Here is an 18,870-nt window from a genome sequence, read left to right on the forward strand (position 1 = left end):
TGATCACTGAAAGGTCTAAATAGGTGACACTTATTGAAGGAGGTGCAGATGATAGCCAATTTTGAGTAAGACAGTATGGACTTTTTCTTCTGGGGTCAAATCTATGGGGAAACAAGTTTAGCTGCTATGGAAGGTCTACACTGCCATTCATTTACATTAACAATTCTTACTCCATTGCAGAGGGGTTCCCAGGGCTGGTATGTGCACATGAATGTACGCATTTGTTTTCATATCATGACATATCAAGATAAATCTTGAGACAGTTTCCTTCTTAGAATGGCACTCACCCCAAATGCTTCTGGTTTTCACGCTGATCTGTACTGACTTGCCATTGGGAGCTTTCAGTTAAAACGGAGGAACAGGTATCATTCTTCATGAATCGCAGCATCATATGATCCCTAGACAGTATTTCTCTTCCATTAAGGTTTTGAAAAACTGAACCCATCATTTGAGTTCAGGTTCAATATATTAAAAACAAGAAGAGGCATTATGAAGTCTGCTAGGAACAAAGAAAGAATTAGCCATATTTGAATGGTTAAATACTTCAGGAATAGATGCCAAGCTGATTTTTAAGGAAGTACTTCCATTGAGACTGAGAATGAAGGTGACGACATAGGAGCCATTGGGAACGAGAAAGACACTGGCCACAACACGCACATAGCCTTCCAACATGAAGAGGATCTTGGTGACCTCACTGTGTGAGCACTGCCGACAGTACAAATCAAGCTCAGGCGTCTGTGACATTGTTCCCGCAAACCAACAGATACTTTCAAGCTGCCTGATTTAAATGCACTTCCCCTAGCAAGTCTTTAAAAAAAAACTAGCTTTCAAGGTGTGTCCCTCAACAATGGTCCTGGATGAGTCTTATGTCCACAGTCCTAAGATCTTTCCTTGCTTCTCTGGAAAAGCAACGAGGCAGACTGGCATGGGACACATAAAGGACATGAGGGAAGACATGACAGCATGAACAGTTCTGTCATTGAGCCAATTCTGTACACGTCAGAAGACAAAGAAGTGATAAATTAACGACAGCACTTCAATTCTGCCATCAACAAAGAAGCCTACAAAAAACCCAAACCGCTTGTCTCTTAAGTTTCTTGAACTGATGTTTGAAGACAATACTGATAATTAAGACACCTGCTGAATCTGTTTTAGTCACAAAACAAACAAGAGTTCAAGGTAATCCTTTTGAATTCATGCACAGACCAAGTGACTAAGCCTGTTATACTAAAAACTTCAGTCTGTTCTTCAGACAAAATACTGAAGCAAAGTCTATGAAAAGATTATCCTGAAGCAGGCTCAAAGGTATTCAAACACACACATGATATCAAAGGCATTCTTACCTACTGAGGCCAGCTTTCCCAGAGTTTCCTCCATCACCTCTCTGTAAAGTTTCTGCTGAGGAAGATCCAGCAACGCTCACTCTTCCTGCCTAAAGACCACAGCCACAGCCTCAATGAGCTCCCAGTCCTGAAACATCACACCCATTCCGGATCAGCAAGGTAACAGGTATCCAATGTGAACAGGAACAAAGTTTGCAGCGATGGTCCTGAGAATACTGAGAATTCAAAGCACCTGACCCAAGGGTAGGTCTTCCACCAAGGTCACTGCACTGCTTGAGTGTACCCGACAGCCTCATCTATTCTGTAAATTCTCCTCCTTACTTAGGAAGCCTTGTATAAAAGACACGCTACACATGGAAACAATCTCTTCAGTTCGACTGAATACGATGGCTGTCTTCTGTTTATCATCTACACCAGTTTGAAAAGAGCTGAAAGACAACCGTGTAGAACATCCCTTCCTATCAAAGCAGAACAGCAGGCATTCCTTTGGCCCATGGGAGTTCCTGGCAACCACGCAAGGACCTAGGTCTCCCACCCACAGAAAACCCAAGGGCCAGCGTGCCTATAAAGCCTAGGGAATGAGGAGGTGACAGGGATTCATCTTGTGAAAAAAAGGAATTCGCTTTTGGAAAATTATGTATTTCTATACATTTGTTAAGGAGTTCTGGCATTGTCGTGTTACGTTACCGGTTGGACTGAAATCCACCAGGTCAACAGTTAGCACTGACCATGGGATTCACAGGAGAAAGATGAGGTGTCCCACTTCAATAAAGAGTTACAGTCTCAGAAACCCAATAGAGCAGTTCTACTCTGCTCCGCAGGTTTGCTGTTAACAGGAATAGGAATTGACTCTTGTTAATTTGTTTTGCTTTCTATATGAGTTCCCTAAATAGCTATCCTCATCCTCTGTGTCTTCATCATTGAGAGACAAATAGAGTGCAGAGAGTAAGTCCACAGTTGAGACAGGAAACACTCCAACAAGAGAAACACATCAGCCCACCACTTCAAATGTCAAAAAGGAACCATAGGGAATGTCTTCATGATGTCTCGCCTCCACAAACAAGCCCACACACCCTTCACAAAAGCACAGTCATGCCATGATGTCATCAACAGCAGAATCAAGGACAGCATGCCTTTCCGTGAATGTGCCAGTCACACAGAGGGAGAAAAATGTTCTCTACTCCAGTAAAGATTTAAGGTCTCGGAAACTCTAGGGAAGGTACAGAAAAACAGAGCTTCCTACGAGTCACCTAAGGTAGGTGAACGGAGGCATCCAAACTTCAAGTGACCCATGTAAAAGGACCAAATAACAGAGAGCAGGGCCTTAGGATTCCTCATGGGGCTCGGATCCTTGGCCCACTATTCACCCTTTAACTTTATTGACAAACCACATGCCCACAGCACACTTGTCCCACAAAACAAGTCAATCAGGTCTCTCCAACTTATGGTATGAACATCCCTGTTGCTTGTAGAACTCACCAGTTCCTTGTTCCAGAAACTGGGGGTCAAGCGATATTTCGTCTCTAAACACAGGCCACTTCAGGAAGCGGGATGGAAACAGAAGCAGAGGACAATGAATTACGTTTGGTCCACACACCAGTGAGAGCACTAGAAATCCTTCCTATGGCTGTTTGGATGTACAAGATGGTAGCTCTGGATCACCAGCTGACTGTACAGGATGCCTTGTCCATGCACAATTAGACCAGTCATAGAAACATTACAACCAAAATCATTGCTGGTAATGTATGTATAAATATGTTTGATACAATTGATGCATGGAATGCTATACGAGTTCCCAAATAAAATAACTTTTAAAAATATCGAAAATGCTGTGGCTGGCCAGAAAAACAAACGAATTTGTCTTGGAAGAAGCACAGCCAAACTCTTCTTTAGAACTAACGATGACTAGACTTCCCCTTATGTACTTTGAACGTGTTATTGCCATGGACGATAACCATTCCCTGGAAAAGGACATTCTGCTTCATAATTGAGGGGGGGAAAAAGAGAGAGAGAACCTCTAGGAGACGGACTTACACAGTAGCTGTGACAAAGGGCTGAAGCCTCACAATCATTGTGAGTCTGGCTCAAGACGTGGCCGTGTTTAGTTCTTTAATTCGGTTTACCAGAAATAAAACAATTTTAAAAGTCTTTTATCCTGCCGCCCCCACGCGCCCCCCTCCCCGCCAAATAAAACAATGTTGAAAAAGGAAGGAGTGATAGGTTTTCAGCTCCAACCTCAGGCCTACGACCAGAGAGTATTTACATATGGGTCAAGATATTCTCCGCCGTCTTCATTTTTCATTACAGGGAGTTGAATTCCTTCAACCTTGCTGCAAGACAACTTCCTTTGATTCACATTATAATAGGGATAGCATTGATATTTTCATGTTTGTTTTGCAATGTACATTTCCTTCTTCCGCTTCAAGGGTTCCTCCACTTCCTTTTTGATACCGTGGCCTCTGGCTCCCGGGGTGGGACTCTTGAACAATACTTCACTCTTGAGATCAATGAAGAAAGAAATCTGAAAAGTACTAAGCTTTCTTTAACTGGCTGCCTTCCCATTTCTTTCCAGCCTGCTGCCCTCTAGCCGACTCATGGGCTTTCATTTCTGACCTCTCTCAGTTTCCTCTCTCACTGATATTTACTCCAATGTACACTGTGAGAGCCCTAATTTCTTTTGCAATTATCTCGAAAAAGCATTTCAGTATTAATTCACATGCTAAACCCGGGCCTTAATTCTGTTCAGAAAAATCTAGGAAGGAGATGCTTACAATGTAGAATCTGAAGTCTCACCCTAGGCCTCCTGAATCAAACTCCACCTTTCAGAGGATCCTGGGTAATCCACCCAAACACCCCCTGCAGAGAAGCATCCCCTGATATGTCCTGCCTGTGAAAGGAGAAGTGAATTCAGCAGAGAACCATCTACATCTCATCCTCCCACTAGCTTCCTCTTCCACCACCTACCTCCACGGCCAGGGCTCCTCACTGTCTTCCTGATCGTGTTCAGAGGGTCCTGCCCAACATCATTCAACTCCTTTGCAGCACAGGGGTTGATTTATGGCCCTCGGGGTGCTGTCCTCCATAAAACCCTGGGCACGAGGGTGCACAGGTCGGAATGACTTGCTACCATTCACTTCTCAGTTGCACGACCCACATTTTGCTTCTTCTGCCTCGATCACTGCTGACCTGAGAGGTGAGGTATATTCCTGATCCTGGGATCCCTGCCGTCTCGGGGTGCAAACTCATCTTCCCCAATGGAAATACTACGTCATGCTTCACACCTTAGGCGCCCTACACAGCCATGCAGGCAGCAAAGCAAAACGGATGATCCGAATCTTCATTTAAATCATTGCCCTGGACAAGCGCTCCCGCCTGTCCTCGCTGCGCCCGATGCACCAACAGGCTGCGTAATTGCAACACGCCGGTTCCCGCGCAAAGGCCGCCCGCCCGGCGCCCACGACGGTGAATAAAAGGGGGCTCGGTGCCTGCAGCCCCCAGTCCCCCCTGAATCAGCACCGCGAGCGATGACAACACTCAAGCACACACACGGGGGCGCGTCTCCACCCTGGAGCCCCCGGGACGCGCAACACGGGGAGAGCGCGCTCCCCGCGGACACCTGGAAAAGGAACCTCCACAGCCAGGAGCAGGGGTCACGCCAGGGCGGAAACGCACGCGCACTTCCGGTTCTGGTTTTGACTCATGGTGCATCTGGGAAAGGTGTCCGTTCGGGAACGCCTACTACTTGAACTTGTGCCCATGATGTTCCAAAGTTCCCTTCTTTTTTCCTTGTTTTATTCCATTGATGCAGCCACTGTGTCACGCCATCTTTTTTTTTGAAGTATTTAAACATCATTTTATTGGGGGCTCATACAACTCTTATCACAATCCATACATACATCAATTGTGTAAAGGACACTTGTACATTCATTGCCCTCATCATTCTCAAAACATTTGCTCTCCACCTAAGCCCCTGGCATCAGCCCCTCATTTTCCCCTCCAAAGTCCCCTTCTTATCCAATGCTGAACTCTCCATATTTCGGCTAAGGACAAATGCTTTCCCAGCAGATCTGCTTTTTACTAAAGGCTTCAGAACTCATTCACTGCCATCCAATGGATTCTGACACACCTTTAATATGATAATGAACTGAAATGCAGATTTCAGTAATGAAGGCTATAAAATGCTAATGATCTGAATCTCCCCTTAAGTCGTTGTGTTTCCATATTTGGCCATTGAAAAATGTTTACCAATCCTTTCATATGAGCTCAACTCTTTTTAATGAGGTCACTTCTGCTTCCTGGTTTCCTTTGCACAGTGTGACCAGTTTCTGAGCTCCTACAGGGAAGGCGTTCTTCCTTATTTTAGGGTACAAGAGCTGTGCCAACCTTATAAATAATTTAAGGAGAGCATTAAGAGTCTTTAAAGTGACAAAGGCAACTCCAAAACAGACACATCATCAGGATGAGGGAGGGCATTCGCATGTGGTAAAATGGTGTCCCAGGAATCACATTTGGGACACTACTTACATAAGACATGGACAAAGGAAGCTGTCACAGATCGATGACTGGTGTCAGAACATTACATTGCAGTAACATGTGATACTACAGGCCCATGCGTGGGATACATACATAATGTTAGACAGAAGACATTTAAGATTTATCCAGGGTATTTCAACCAAAGGGAGTCATAACCTGACTATGCACACACAGTACTATCCCCAGTATGCTAATCTCCAGCAAGGACACACCAGTTGTGACGATTGTGATCTTCTTTACATTGAATTGTAATCCACACTGATGCTGTCATCCTTGATTTTCAATAGCAAGTGTCTCAACTCCTCCCGATGTTCAGGAGGCAAGGTTGGGTCATCTGCATACTGCAGGTTGTTAACAAGCCTTCCTCCGATCCCGATGCCTCATTCTTCTTCACATAATCCTGTTTCTCTGATGATTTGTTCAGCATGCAGAGTGAACAAGAACGGTGAAATGTTGCAACCACCCTGACACACACCTCTCCTGATTTTAAACGCCTCGGTATTCCCTTGTTCTGTTCACACAATTGCCTCTTGAGCCATAAGTTCTTCAGGAGCAGGAAACAATGAAGTGTTCTGGAGTTCCCATCTTTCCCTGTCAGGGGAGAGAGCCCCTAACAAATTATCACAGGTCTGGCAGGCACACTTGTATGGTGATAATAAATAGAGATTGAAGTCATAGAAAATATGAGATATTCATGAGGGATATGGGAGCGAGAAGGGAGAGGGGAGAAATGAGCTGATACCAAGGGCTTAAGTTGAGAGCACATGTTTTGAGAAGGATGAGGGCAATGAATGTGCAAATGTGCTTTTACACAACTGATGTATGTGTGGATTGGGATGAATTGAATGAACCCCCAGTAAAATGATTTTTAAAAACCCAAAAATCAACCAAAAAAGAAAATATGAGAGATTTAAAAATAGAGTCAGATACATTTCATAGTAGCATGCTCACCTCAGCCTCACTTGGTGGTCGACGTGGAGAGGAGATTTATTACTAACCAAGGCTTATAAATTCTCTGGGGACGTGCAAGGCCCCGAATTACAGGTGGAGACATACATCACAGGGAGGGGTTGTGCTATAGGTACTACAGTAATGAGGGGGATTATCTAGGGGTATCAACGCTATAGGAAGAGGAGGGATTAAAGGTACATATGTGACAAGATGGGCAGATCCTAGATTCATGATGGCAGCTTAACCTTGATTGTCCTAGAGCTGGAAACTTTATTTAGCCTAAGCCCGCAGGGGAAGCAATCCACTGACCCTCACAGTAGGGAGTGAGCCCTACTTACTGTGGGAGAAACAATGGTGTCTGCTTGCTCTGGGTGGCTGGAGTCTTCAGGGAGATAACTTGACAATAGATTACCATTCAATGCAGGCAGTGTCCCAAGTCTAACATATTTGGTGGAGATGACTTGGAATAAATCTTTCTGTTTCCCACATTTCCCAAGGTTTTCCATAGTTTGTTATGACCCACACAGTCGAATGCCTTGACCTAGTCGATGATGAACAAGTAAACACCTTTCTCTTGTTACCTAATTTAATTCCAGGTCCATCTGACATATGTAATGTTATCCCTTGTCCCGTGTCCTCTTCTGAATTGGGCAGAACCTCTGGCAGCTCCCTGTCTATGGACTGCTGCAAACACCGTCGGGTCATCTTCAGCAAAATTTCACTATCGCTGACACTCTGTCATTTGAGCATTTGGTCCGGCCATCTTTCACTTCAATGAGCAGAAATATGTATCGTTTCCAGCCACTTGGCTAAGCAGCCGTCTTCCTAATTACATGGCTTGCAGTGGTCTCAACGTCCAACATATTGTGTTGTGTGTGTGTTGTCTGTTGTGCATGTTATATGATGTGTTTGGTGTGTTGTTTTTTGTGTGTTTTCTGTATGTAGTGTGTATGTGTTCTGGGGAATGAGTGCTGTCTGAGGTTTTGTATGTGGGTTATCTCTGACGTGTGCATTGGGTGCATGGTGTGTGTATTGTGTATGTGTTGCATGTACTGCATGTGTCTTGCTTGTGTTTTGTGCATATGCGTGTTGTTCGTGTGGTTTGTGGTGTGTGTTGTCAAAGTGTTCTGTATATGTGTGTTGTATGTATCACGTTTGTGGTGTGCATGTGCTCTTTGTGGTGTATATGAGTTTTGTGTTTTCTGTGGTGTGTGTTTTGTTATATTGTGTGTGTCATGTGCTATGTGTGTGTTTTGAGTATTCTATGTGGCGTGGGTTGTGTGATGTGTATGTTGTGTTTTGTGTTGTGAGTTGTATTATATGCTATGTGTTGTATAGTGTGTTGTATTTGATGTGTGTTCTGTGAGTCCTTTGTGTTGTGTGTCTTGTGGGTATGTTCTGTGTTGTGTATAAGTCTGGTGAGTGGTGTCAAAATGGTGTGTGTTTTGTGAGGTGAGTGTATAGTGTGTGTTGTCTGTGTGTAGTGTGTTTTATGTGCTGTGTGCTTGTGGAGTGTTGTGAGTATTCTGTGTCTTGTGTGTCATGAAAGTGTGCTGTGTATGTGTGTTGTTTATGTTGTATGTGTTTGTGTGGTGTGTTGTGCTTGTGGTGTGTATGTTGTGTGTTGAGAATCATGGAACTGTGCTTTGCATGTATATGCTGTTATGCTGTGTATGTTTGCAGTGTGTTTTGTGTGGTGTGTTATGTTGTGTATGTGTTGTGTGTTTGTTGTGAGAGTGTGACGCATATTGTGTATGTTTTCTGTATGTGTGTTGTGTGGTGTATATATGCTGTGTGTATGGTGTGTGGTGTCATTGTGTTGTGTTCTGTGTGTAGTATGTTATGTTTAGGTGTGTAGTGTGTGTTGCGTGATGTTTTATGCGTTGTGTGTTCTATGTCATCGGGGTGGTGTGTTGTTTTCATGGTATATCTGTGCTGTGTGTATTGTGTTGGCTGTTATGTTGTGTATGGTATGAGTGTTGTGTTTTCTGAGTGTGTGGTATGTGTTCTGTCTTGAGTGTGTTCTGGGTGTGTGTGTTGTCCTTGTGTGTGATTTGATTGGTTGTGCATGTGTTGTGTGTTTGTGTGTAGTTTGTGTTGTAATATGTATTGTGAGTTGTCTATGTTGTGTGTGTGGTGGGAGTGTGTTGTGTGTAGTGGTTTCTTTCTCTTTTTTATTAAACATTTTATTAGGGACTCATACAACTCTTATCACCATCCATACATATACAGACATCAATTGTATAAAGCACATCCGCACATTCCCTGCCCCAATCATTCTCAAAGCATTTGCTCTCCACTTAAGCCCTTTGCATCAGGTCCTCTTCCCCCCCCCCCTCCCTCCCCACTCCCCTCTCCCTCATGAGCCCTTGATAATTTATACATTGTTATTTTGTCATATCTTGCCCTATCCAGAGTCTCCCTTGCCCCCCTTCTCTGCTGTCCCTCTCCCAGGGAAGAGGTCACATGTGGATCCTTGTAATCAGTCCCCCCTTTCCAACCCACTCACCCTACGCTCTCCCAGCATCGCCCCTCAAACCCTTGGTCCTGAAGGTATCATCCACCCTGGATTCCCTGTACCTCCAACCCTCATATGCACCAGTGTACAGCCTCTGTCCTATCCAGCCCTGCAAGGTAGCATTCGGATCATGGTAGTTGGGGGGAGGAAGCATCCAGGATCTGGGGGGAAAGCTGTGTTCTTCATCAGTGCTACCTCACACCCTAATTAACCCATCTCCTCTCCTAAACCCCTCTGTGAGAGGGGTGTGTGTACTGTTTTGTTTGGGTTCCATATGGTGTGTGTGTTGTGTGATTGAGGTGGGGTGTGTGTTGTGCTTGTAGCATTTTCTGAGTGTTGCGTGATATGTTATATATGTGCGTAGTGCATGTTGTGTTTGTGGTGTCTGTTGTGTGTTGAGTATTATGGAAGTGTGCTGTGTATGTGTGTTGAGAATGAAGTGTGAGTGTGAGTTTGGTGTGTGTTGTATGTTTGGTGTGTGTTGTGGGCAGTGTGTTCTCTGAGTCTTCTGTGTGTGCTGTGGGTACTTGGTATGTGTGCGTTCTGTGTAGTGTGTTTCCTGAGTGTTTTGTTTGTTGTGTGTGCAATAGGTTTTCTCAGTGTTGAGTGTGTTGTGTGTTTTCTTTGACTATTGTGATGTATGTGCTGTGTGTTGTGTATGTGTGGTGTTGTTTGTATTGTTTTTCTTGTGCCAATGTCTGTTTTGTGTGGTGTATGTGTCATCTGTGTCGTGTTTTGTGTTTGCTATGTGTTGTGTTATTTGATGTGTATGTGTTGATTATTGTGAATGTGTTTTTGTGTATGTGGTATTTGTATTTTTTGTGTAGTACATGTGGGGCTGTTGGTGTGATGTATATGTTGTATGTTTTTGTGTGGGATATGGTGTGTTGTGAATGCCTGTTTTTTGTGTGTGGTGCGTGTATCTTCTGTGTGTTCTGTGGTGTATGCTGTGTGCATTGGTTATGTGTTTTGTGCTTATGAATGTTTCGTGTGGTGTGCATGTGTAGTGTGTGTGTATGTCATGTGTGTAAAGCGTTCTCTGTGTGGTATGTGGTTGCTTTTTTGGTTTTAGTTTTGGTGTGCTTTTCTTTCTTTTTAAAAATAATTTTATTGGTGGTTTGTACAACTCTTATCACAATCCATACATACATCCATTTGTGTCGAGCACATTTGTACATTTGCTGCCATCATCATTCTCAAAATTTTCTTTCTACTTGAGCCCTTGGTTTTAGCTCCACATTTTTCCTCACCTCCCCTACCCTCCCTCCCTCATCTTTGATAATTTATAAATTTTCTTTTTAATGTCTTACACTGTCTGATGTCTCCCTTCACCCTTTTCTGTTGTCTGTCTCCCAGGGAGGGGGTTATGACATAACCGCTATGTGTACATCATTGTGATCAGTTTCCCCTTTCTTCCCAACCTTCCCCTTACCCTCCTGGTATCTCTTCTCTCATTATTGGTCCTGAGGGGTTTATCTGTCCTAGATTTCCTGTATTACAGCTCTGATCTATACCAGTGTACATCCTCTGGTCTGGCTGGATTTGTAAGGTAGAACTGGGATCATGATAGTGGGGGGGATCATTAAAGAACTAGAGGAAAGTTACAGGTTTCATCAATGCTATAGTACAAAGACTGGCTCATCTCCTCCCTGCGACCCTTCTGTAAAGGAATGTTGCCTACAGACGGACTTTGGGTCCCCACTCTGCACAATGACATTTTTGATGCCTGATACCTGATCCTATTGACACCTTGTGATCACACAGGCTGGTGTGCTTCTCCCACGTGGGCTTTGTTGCTTTTGAGCCAGATGGTGGCTTGTTTACCTTCAAGCTTTTAAGACCCCAGGTGCCATATCTCTTGATAGCCGGGCACCATCAACATTTTTTACATTTGCATATTCACCAGTTCAGCGATCATGTAGGGAAGGTGAGCATCATGGAATGCCAGTTTAGAACAAGGTGTTCTTGCAAGGAACTACTTGACTAGACGCCCAATGTCCATCTGCTACCTTAATACTAAACCTATACATATATATACACATAGATTGCCACATCATGTATAAATATATGTATAGTTTGTTCTATTGATGTGTCATGTGTGGATTATGTGTTTATTGTGTTGTGTGTTGTTGGCCGTGTGCACACGTGTACAAGCACTGCTACAATTATGTCTGTTTGAACATTTGGACCAAATTAATAGGAATACATTTATAAACCCATCCTTTGTGCAAACCACTTACAACTTTTGCTTTGCCTCCTGCCTGCATAGCTACAATGCATTATTAGCTCGAGATGTCTTAAAGCAGACACGTTGTTCTTAAGAACACCACCATCCAACAGAGTTCATGGCTAGATAAACACAGCACCGGTCTAGGTGCTTTTCGCTTAAGGAGCAATAACTCAGAATGTGAAACTCGGATATAAACCAGGGCTGTGAGACTCTTAAGCTCAGTGAGGCTTTCTACGTGGGGTCCTGGAGTGGGAAAGGGACAAGGGTGGGCTACATACATGATGTTTATAAGATTTGTCCAGGGCTTTTCAACCAAATCACAACTGAGAGGGCATGTCTACATACATAATACCCATCATGGACACACCCAGGCATGACCTTAACAGGCTCTGCACATCTCAGTGATGGTTGGTGAGGTAGAGGTAATCCACTCTCTAAATCAGTCAGCCTGAGTGCAAACTTATTTACATAGTTGGTTACTGACCAGAAGGAAGTCAGTAGAAGCTTAAGTTATTTCCGGACTCTATACATGGACTTGGGGCTATCAGTTGGGACTCTCCGTCAACAATAGCCTTAGGATTAACAGTGTGCTCAGAATCTGATGTCCTTTCTTGAAGGACAATATAACTCCCTTGGCCTGTTTCCTGCCTGTTGAATTTCAACAGTCCTTCTTTCTGTCTCCTTATAAGCTACCCCAATGGTTTTCCTGCTGAGATAATTGATTAGTTAAGTCAATCCTGGTCCGGTCTCTTACAAAGATTGTGCACCATTCTTTTGGTGAAGATTCTATATGCCAAATATCCTTGGATTTACAACTGAGTTTTCCAAAACTTTTAAGTTTATTTTCAATCATTTCATTGGGGGTTCTTACATCTCTTATCACAGTCCATACATGAAATGATGCTGAATGCAGGATGATCACAGGCCAGTGGGTGGGAAAGTATTGTGGATCCAGACACAGTGTAAGCATCTCTGAGCTGACAGCGGTCTGTCTCCACATGGCTTCTCTAGCTCCAAGGCTCTGGCTGCCATCACCCCTTCTCCATGTGGCTTGTCAAAAGAATGTCTTATAGACTGAGCGTGTGCCCCACCTGCAGAAAGCTATTTATCTCCTTAGTGCCGCCAAATGACATCATCAAGCTGCCACCTAAATGGCAGGCTAAACTCCACCCCCTTCGCTCTTAATTTTCTGAAATGGACAACAGATTATATAACCACCATAGTTGCCATCACCATTTTCTGCTTGAGAAAAATGTCAAGTTCTATTTCAATTTTGGACACATTTTTTAAAATCAGCCAGGATGAAGTCTTTATTTTTTTAAAAATAGGAAAGGAGCAGGCTCAACAAATAGTACATATTTTATATGATAGCAAAATATAGAGAAGACATGATTGATAAAGGAAGCTAAGTAGTGAATTGGGGAGAAATTTTATTCTATCACCTTGATTGGTTGCTAAGTTTCCTTTGTTCTTCTATTCTTAGCGGTTTTTGTGGGATGAATATTCAATTTACCTTGGGGCCAAACTGATGTGTATCTCTAGATAGGTGCCCAACAAAGAAAATTTTGAGATTTGAAGGCTTAGAAGAAAATGAATTGGGATCTATATTTATCTGGTTAAATGGATAAGTCAGCATAATGGTAAGAAGCAAAAACAGTTTGTGTAATTTTCTCTTTTCTGTTGTTTTTTTAAGTTTGTGTAATTTTCATTGAGGAAATAAAACACCTCAAAGGATACATTCCAAAAAAATAAATTTTAGAAAAAAGGATACATCCCACAAACCTTGTGTTATGTTGAATCTTTGAATAAGAAAGCAACACACACTGAGAAAGATCGTAATGTGCTTAACATAAAAAAAATCATTTCTCTGGTAGACACACTGTAGCTCCAATTACCTTACCCCTTTGGTTTTTGTTTTCTAGCAGTGTTTTTACACACTTTCAGAAACAGCAATAAGGATCAACCAGCTTACTTTGGACACACAACAGCCTGCAGTCTTGAGTTTCAATGCGTGAGGATGTGAAGAACAGCTAAGGCCTTCCCACACTGCTGACACTCGACGGACCTACTACGCAATATGATTTCTAAATGCACTAGTGCCGTGACAAAGGCTTTCCCACATTCCTCACGTACCTAAGGCTTCCCTCCACTATGAATTCTTTTGTGTACGACCAGGCATGAAGGCCACCTGAAGGTCTTCCCGCAGTCCTTGCATACATACGGACGCTCTCCTGTGTGAGCCATGGTGTGCAGAGTTAAGTCGGAGGAATGCTTATAGGCTTTCCCACAGTGTTTACATTCGTAAGGCTTGGCTACACTGTGAGCTTTTTGATGACGGGTGAGTTTGGAGGACGCAGAAAAGGTTCTTCCACATTCCTCACATTCAAAAGGCCTCTCTCCACTGTGAATTCTTCTATGACTACTCAGTCCTGAGGGCTGAGCAAAGGCTTTGCCACAATCCTTACATTTGTAAGACCGCTCCCTACTGTGCGTTCTCCTATGATTAGTGAGTGTTGAAGACCAAGAAAAAGTTTTCCCGCATTCCTCACATTTAAAAGGCCTCTCTCCACTGTGAATTCTTCTATGAATAGCCAGCCCCGAGGGCCGAGCAAAGGCTTTGTCACATTCCTCACATTCATAGGGCCTCTCCCCACTGTGAATTCTTCTGTGACTAATGAGTGTTGACAAATGAGCAAAGGCTTTCCCACATTCCTTACATTCATAAGGCTTCCGTCCATTGTGGATATTTAGGTGCATAGTGAGATATGAAGAATACTTAAAGGTTTTCCCACACTCCTGACATTCAAAAGGCTTGTGTCCATGGTGGCTTTTCATGTGTCTGGTGAGATGGGAACAGTGCTGAAAGGCTACGCCACATTCCTTACATTCATACGGTCTCTCGCCACTGTGCAGTCTCCCGTGCCTGATGAGGTTTGAGTACCAGGCAAAGGCTCTGCCACATTCCCCACATTTATAGTTCCTCTCTCCTCGGTGAACTAGAATGTGTTGATTGAGGGTTGATGACCTGGGAAAGGCTTTCCCACATTCCCTACACTCATAAGACCTCTCCCCACTGTGGACTCTGGCGTGTCTGATGAGCTGTGAGGACTGAGGGAAGGTTTTCCCACATTCCTGACATTTATAATCCCCCTCTTCCTGGTGAGTTTGCATATGTTCTCTGAGCTTTGAAGAAAGTGGGAAGTCTTTCCCACATTCCTTACACATATGTTTACCAGAGCTAGGAAACGTTTCGTGTGAGGCTGGGGATGAAAGAGCACTACAGGAACTAGACTGTTTCTTGGGATCGCACGTAGGGCTGCTCACAGGATCCCAAAAGGTCGAGAAACTACATAATTCCTTCTCAGATTTGGAAAACGGATGGAGTTTCTCAACGGCGTGTGTGCTCAGAGGATTCTTGAGGGTTGCCAGATGGAACTCCTTGCCTGGTACCTTTTTACTACAGGGTTTCTGTCCTGAAATAGTTCCCAGAGGAGAGGGCAGGTTAGCGTCACAGGTTTCTTCACATTTCTTGCAGTCACAGATACTGCATCCAGCGTGAGACCTGAGATGACCATACGATGAGTGATCCTCGAAGGCTTTCCCAAACTCACACCACCAAACTGGATTTCCTTCAGAAAAACTTCTGTGCAACTGCCTGGAGGCGACTCCACACTGATGACCTTTATTACCTTCACAGTGTCTCTGACCATTCAGAGCCCTGTTTAAAAAAAAAACCACAATCTGCTGTTGGCATTGTGTTACTTCTTCAAAATTACCAAACGCAGTTAACTGGCATGGCTTCCAGACTATTTTGTCTTTTAAAAGAAAAAAAAAATCTCATTTTCTATTACGTGTTTTTGCGAATTCGGCCAAAGTGAAATTATGATTTCAATACCATCCCATTTTGGAAAAGTTTTATAACGAAAATCATAGAAACACATGTCAGAGCTAAGTGTATACACATGTCTATAAGTGACTATGTATCAGGCTATGAATCGGTTCACAACTATTAAGCGTTTGTCTTTGCTAAACTGGAGACAGGGCTGTGAAGGTTTACATTCATTAAAGGAGGTGTAGACGATGCCCAATTGTGTGTGAGCTCGTGTGCTCATGGCTTCTTCAGGGGTGAGGTCTAATGTTAACATATTGGGTTCTGTGGGAAGTGTATGTTGCCCTTCTCTATGTGAATGATTCCCGTATCTGAAGACTACTTCAATGTCATGATACTTTGGAAGAGCTTCTCCTCTGGCACTGCTGGCTTCTCCGAATGAAACACACTCACCTCAACTGTAGCCCCCGGTTTCCATGCGGATCTTTACTGATGTGAGATTCGGAGCTTTCAGCAAACATGGAGGACCAGATGTCACTCTTCATGAACCGTAGCATTATATGTTCAGTAGATTGTATTTTCTCTTCATTAAGGTTTGGAAAATCCGAGTACTTCGCTGTGTGAAACAAAAAGGGAAGGAATTATGAGGAGGAGACCTGCTGTGAGCAAACAAAAATATAGCCAGTCACCGCTGAAGCACTTTAGCAAGAGATCTAAAGTCCTACCGTGAGGACTGAGGGATGGTGATGAAAAGAGAGGCCACCAGGTGTAGAATTATAGAGACTTTCCCCAGCCTAGTCTCCCCCAAAGATGTGCCAAACATCAGAGGCTATTTGCCAGCACATGGTGGGAGGTCAGATGTATTCTGCCTTCAGACTGTCTGGTCCTAGTACAGGTAGGTCCCACTCCCTGCTGTTAAGGACAATGGGCTACTTCTCCCTAAAAGCCTGTGGCCATCAGTCTGGTCGCTGTAGGTGGGGTTCACACCCTACTGATAGTGGTTTCTATGGAGACCCAGAAAACAGGTCAAACCAGCTCAGTGACATCCAAAGTTAGGCTGCCATCCTGAATCTGGGATCCGCCTATCGTGTCACATGTGTACCCCAATCGCTCCCCTTCCTATTGAGTGTATAGTCCTAGAGTGTACCCCCCATTGTTGCATAAGTTATAGTGCAACCCCTTCCAGTGAAGAATGTCTTTACCTGAAGTTAGGGGGTGTGGACACCCCCCAAAGATACATAAGCCTTGGTTAGCAATAAATAGCTCTTTCCCTCGCCTCCCTCATCCTGGTGCTCTCCCCCCTCCTGGCTCCCGTTCCCTTTCCCTTGTCTTCCTTCCCCTCCCCCTCTCTCCTGCCGTCTGGTCTCCCATCTCCACGTCGACCACCACGTGGGGCTGAGGTGAGCATGCTACCAGGAAATGTGTCTGACTCTATTTCAATTTTTCTTCTATCTCTCACGCTCTTTGACTTTATTATAATCTTTATTTATCTCAGCGGTACAATTGCGCCTATCAAACCTGCAATTAGTCATGAGGCTGGTCTCCCCTCCCCCCACAAATGGAGCCCATTGCGAGGCAGTAGGAAAAGATCACTTGAGTCATACCCCGTGTAACAATTGTACGGCCCCACTGGAAGGCAGGGCAAATCGGAAAATTGTGTCAAGTGAGGATCCGGTGTGGGGCTTGGCAGAAAAGTAGTGGAAACAGTGAATGAGTATTTTAAAGAGGACAATGGGGCAAGGTAAAAGTCAACCTGAAATGTATGGTACTATGCTCATCTACTTACTGAAAAGACAGGGTGTAAGAGTAACGAAGAAAAAGATGCAATGTTTTCTAAAAGTAGTAAAAAGGTATAATCCACGGTTCCCAGAGGAAAGCACTTTCCATCTAGAGACTTGGGAGGAAGTCATTGTAAACTTAAAGGAAGCACACAGAGATGGGGAGCGTATCCCCAAGGAGACGTGGTCTCTGTGGGTTCAAGTGAAGCTAGTTTTAAAACCTTGGCAGGAGGAAGAGAATGAGGATTATCAGTGCAGTCAGAAGTCTTGTATCTATTCAAATCTAGAAAAGCAAGCAAAAGCACTGTGAATGAGCTGATTTCCGTCATGAAACCTTAGAAAAGAGTGAAGAAGCAGGGACTGACTTGTTCTGCAAGGCCTCTGATTCTGAAGGAAACCTTATGGCCAAAGCCTACATGCCCTCGGGGGACTGCAGCCTCTAAAGGCTTAAAGGTGATAAAGTACTAGAGAGAGTGCATTCCAAGACTCAAATCGAGGCTATTCAAGAACCCCAGGAAGCTCCCTTGCTTTCAAAGGTGGGAAAGCAAAGGAACAAGACCAGCAGAGCAGTGAGAAGCATCTAGGATACCCAAACTTAAATCAGGTGAGAAGCAATCAGAATGGGTTTCAGGCAGATGAGAAGATTTTAGGCAGAGCTGAAAAACCTAAGTCTGAGTCAGAAGGGGATATAGTAAAAGCATCTGCTCCCCTGCTGGAATTGAGTGTAAGAAGGACTAGAGATTGTAACACAAGCAAGCAAGCCAGTGCTGGAGGTGGAGAGATGAGCTCCAAAGAAATGCAAACTAGGAGAGCTAACACAGAAGATGAAGTTCAGGAAGTGGAGCTTCAAGACATACAGGTGGAAAAACATGGGACCCCAAATGGTAGAGAAGGGGGAGTGGCAGGCCTGGTGGGAAATGATCAAGGGTAAGGTTGCTTAGAGAAGAGGTATACTCTAGCCCAGGTGGCGATGAAGCATGGTAGTAGGGCAGGAGGAAAGTCAAGGGAGATGGAGGAAAGAGCTAGGAGTCAAAGGGCATTCATGGAGGTCTAGACAAAGACATGTACATGCAAATATATATAGGAGGATGGGGAAATAGATCTATGTGTCTATATTTATAGGTCAAGTATTAAGGTGGCGGAAGGACCTTGGGCCTCTACTCAAACACTCCCTCAATGCATGAATACCTTCTTTTATTAAATTGGAACTCTATGATGCTCACTCTCCCGACACAACGGCTGGAGCCAAAGTGGGTGAACAAGTAAATGTGGTGAAGAAAGCTGATGGTGCCCGGCTATCAAAAGAGATAGTGACTGGGGTCTTAAAGGCTTGAAGATAAACAAGCGGCCATCTAGCTCAGAAGCAACAAAGTCCACATGGAAGAACACACCAGCCTGTGTGATCGAGTGGTCCCGAAGGGATCAGTTACCAGGCATCAAAGAACAAAAAATCATATCATTGACTGCACACCTCCATGATAGGATCGCTGAAGACAAATGGGTGCATAAGCAAATGTGGTGAAGAGAGCTGATGGTGCCCGGCTATCAAAAGAGATAGTGTCTGGGGTCTTAAAGGCTTGAAGGTGAACAAGCGGCCATCTCGCTCAGAAGCAAATAAGCCCACATGGAAGAAGCACACCGGCCAGTGCGATCACGAGGTGCCCAAGGGACCAGATATAAGGCATCAT

The 18,870-nt window shown here is 44.1% G+C and overlaps 1 protein-coding gene across 3 annotated transcripts in view; it reads right to left on the reverse strand.

The window, feature by feature from the left end:
- LOC142435068 (zinc finger and BTB domain-containing protein 10-like) overlaps nt 1-18,870 on the reverse strand; it is a 43,224-nt gene that overhangs the window by 11,681 nt on the left and 12,673 nt on the right. For 2 of the 3 annotated variants that reach the window (XR_012781221.1, XM_075539709.1), the window contains exon 3: nt 288-1,470. The gene's annotated coding sequence lies outside the window, so the exon portion shown is untranslated. Of the gene's footprint in view, nt 1-287; nt 1,471-12,417; nt 15,294-15,857; nt 16,021-18,870 lie in introns of those variants that run through there. The other variant, XR_012781220.1, reaches the window with a different exon arrangement.

Source organism: Tenrec ecaudatus, chromosome X (genome assembly GCF_050624435.1).
Source record: "Tenrec ecaudatus isolate mTenEca1 chromosome X, mTenEca1.hap1, whole genome shotgun sequence".
NCBI classification, from domain to species: Eukaryota; Metazoa; Chordata; class Mammalia; order Afrosoricida; family Tenrecidae; genus Tenrec; species Tenrec ecaudatus.